We start from the raw sequence: 3,077 nt of genomic DNA on the forward strand, positions 1-3,077 counted from the left end.
GTAGGTCTGTGAGCACCTGGGAGCCAGAGCACTGGGAATAGGGATTGCAGGAGGTCAGGGCAGGTCGTAACTATGGGTATATGAGGGGCCAACATGTGGGAGGGCACCCAGGAGTCATGAACAGGCACAGAAGTGTCAGGCTGATGGGCACTAGAAGCTCAGTGAGCATCTGGGAGGCAGGTACAGCATACAGGGCTCCAAGTGCAATGGGCATGGAAGTGACAAGGGCTCAGGTGTGAGTCCCTAGGAGTCACAGTCACAGGCCACAGGAGTGCCAAGCTAATGGACACATCACCTGGGGTAGTTTGATCAGTGTATTTAGGAGTCAGGAGGAGTCATGCACTTAACTACTGAATATGCTCTGGGAAATGCGACATTGGGCAATTTTGTTGATGTGGGAACATCACAGAGTGCACTTACACAAACCTAGATGGTACAGCCTACTAACACGCTAGGCTGTATCGTATAGTCTATTGTCCCGAGGCTACAAGCCTATAGAGCATGCTACTGTCCAAAAACAACAGGAGATTAAATCAAGCACAGAGAATAGACACGAAGATGTATGAGGCTGCTGTAGGTATAACACAGCATGCTGTTTTACAGCAAACTTTTAACATATATTTTTATTTATTTCAGAGAGGAAGGGAAAGGGAGAGAGAGAGAGATTGAGAGAGAGAGAGAGAGAGAGAGAGAGAGAGAGAGAGAGAGAGAGAGAGAGAGAGAGAGAGAGAGAGAGAGAGAGAGAGAGAGAGAGAGAGAGAGAGAGAGAGAGAGAGAGAGAGAGAGAGAGAGAGAGAGAGAGAGAGAGAGAGAGAGAGAGAGAGAGAGAGAGAGAGAGAGAGAGAGAGAGAGAGAGAGAGAGAGAGAGAGAGAGAGAGAGAGAGAGAGAGAGAGAGAGAGAGAGAGAGAGAGAGAGAGAGAGAGAGAGAGAGAGAGAGAGAGAGAGAGAGAGAGAGAGAGAGAGAGAGAGAGAGAGAGAGAGAGAGAGAGAGAGAGAGAGAGAGAGAGAGAGAGAGAGAGAGAGAGAGAGAGAGAGAGAGAGAGAGAGAGAGAGAGAGAGAGAGAGAGAGAGAGAGAGAGAGAGAGAGAGAGAGAGAGAGAGAGAGAGAGAGAGAGAGAGAGAGAGAGAGAGAGAGAGAGAGAGAGAGAGAGAGAGAGAGAGAGAGAGAGAGAGAGAGAGAGAGAGAGAGAGAGAGAGAGAGAGAGAGAGAGAGAGAGAGAGAGAGAGAGAGAGAGAGAGAGAGAGAGAGAGAGAGAGAGAGAGAGAGAGAGAGAGAGAGAGAGAGAGAGAGAGAGAGAGAGAGAGGAAGAGACAGCAGAAAGAGATCGTGAAAACCAAAGACTGGGAGCGAGACAGAAGGAGAGACAGAGGAGAAGAGAAGCATTGAGAGAAAGGGAGAACAGAGATGCCCAGAGAGAAAGAAGGCAAGGAGATTCTAAAACAAAGAAATTAAGAAGGAACAGAGATGAAGAGAAACAGAGACCTGAGAGAAAAAGAAAAAGGGATATTGAGAGACAGAAGCCTCAAGAGCTGAGACACAGAGGCCCGGCCAGTGTGACTCGGTGGTTGAGTGCCAACCTATGAACCAGAAGGTCATGGTTTGATTCCTGGTCAGGGCACATGTCCAGGATTGCAGGCTCAATACCCAGTATGGAGCATGCAGGAGGCAGCCTATCAATGATTCTCATCATTGATGTTTCTATCTCTTTCTCTCTCTCCCTTCTCTGAAATCAATAAAAATATTTTTTAAAAAAAGAGGTGAGACACAGACAAACAGGAAGAGAGACAGTCTCAAGGATCCAGCAAAAGACAGAGGTTGAGAGAAATAGAGTCTGAGTTAGAGACAGAGGCAGAAATCAGAATGACGAAAGTCATGCATTCATTCAACAGTCACTGAGTGCCCAGTGTGCGCTGAGCACTATTTTAGGTGCAGGAGACACAGAAGTGAACAAGACAAAATGCCTGCTCTTGAAGACACCCTCGTAGAAAGGATTCATTGGAGAGCCTGACAATGTAGTTAAGGGAGGGTATGCTTGCTGCACGCAACTAACCCGCTGCGTGTGGAGTCAGCGCCCTACCCCACAACCCCTCCTAGTCACTAGGTTCCTAGACAGAAAAAGGTTGGCAGGTAGAAAATCCACAACAGAGAGAGACAGAGGCAGAGGCAGAGGCAGGGAGACAGGGAAGCACAGACTGGAAAATTAAGGTAAAGACGAATGAGGAAAGATATAGAGGGAGGGGGGAAACATACTGAAGAGAGAGCAAGAGATAGAAAACAGACATGAACAGAGGCAGACACTGGGAGTAAAACAGAGAAAAAGGGTGGGGAGAGAGAGAGAGAGAGAGAGAGAGCAGGCAGACACTGGGAGTAAAACAGAGAAAAAGGATGGGGAGAGAGAGAGAGAGACTGAGAATGAAAGGGAAGAAGACATTGAGAAATGAAATGAGAATCAATAAAGACAGAGACACCGAGAGGCACTCCCTCCCAGAGACAAGCCCAGTCCCAGACTCTGCACAGCCCCACACCCTTTCCTCAGGTCTGAGCCCTGTGCCAGGCACCTGGTGGAAGGCTGGATCTGGCAAGGCTGGATCAGGCGGGGGGGCTGCATTCCTGAACAGTCTGTTCCAAGTACTGACTCAGCCGCTCCTTCCCTACCACTGGCCCATCCAGGCCTGGGTCTGCCTCCTCTGGCCCACACCCACAGAGTCTGTGAGAATGATGACCAGGCCTTAGGGTGGAGGTGCCCACTGCGAGGCTTGGGGGACTGGCGACCAGGGAGGGCAGCAGCATGGGCATAGGACGTTGGGGAGCACCTGGGAGCCAGAGCACTGGGAATAGGGATTGCAGGAGGTCAGGGCAGGTCGTAACTATGGGTATATGAGGGGCCAACATGTGGGAGGGCACCCAGGAGTCATGAACAGGCACAGAAGTGTCAGGCTGATGGGCACTAGAAGCTCAGTGAGCATCTGGGAGGCAGGTACAGCATACAGGGCTCCAAGTGCAATGGGCATGGAAGTGACAAGGGCTCAGGTGTGAGTCCCTAGGAGTCACAGTCACAGGCCCCAGGCGTGCCAA

This window comes from Myotis davidii, unplaced genomic scaffold, assembly GCF_000327345.1.
Source record: "Myotis davidii unplaced genomic scaffold, ASM32734v1 scaffold736, whole genome shotgun sequence".
In the NCBI taxonomy this organism is placed as follows: Eukaryota; Metazoa; Chordata; class Mammalia; order Chiroptera; family Vespertilionidae; genus Myotis; species Myotis davidii.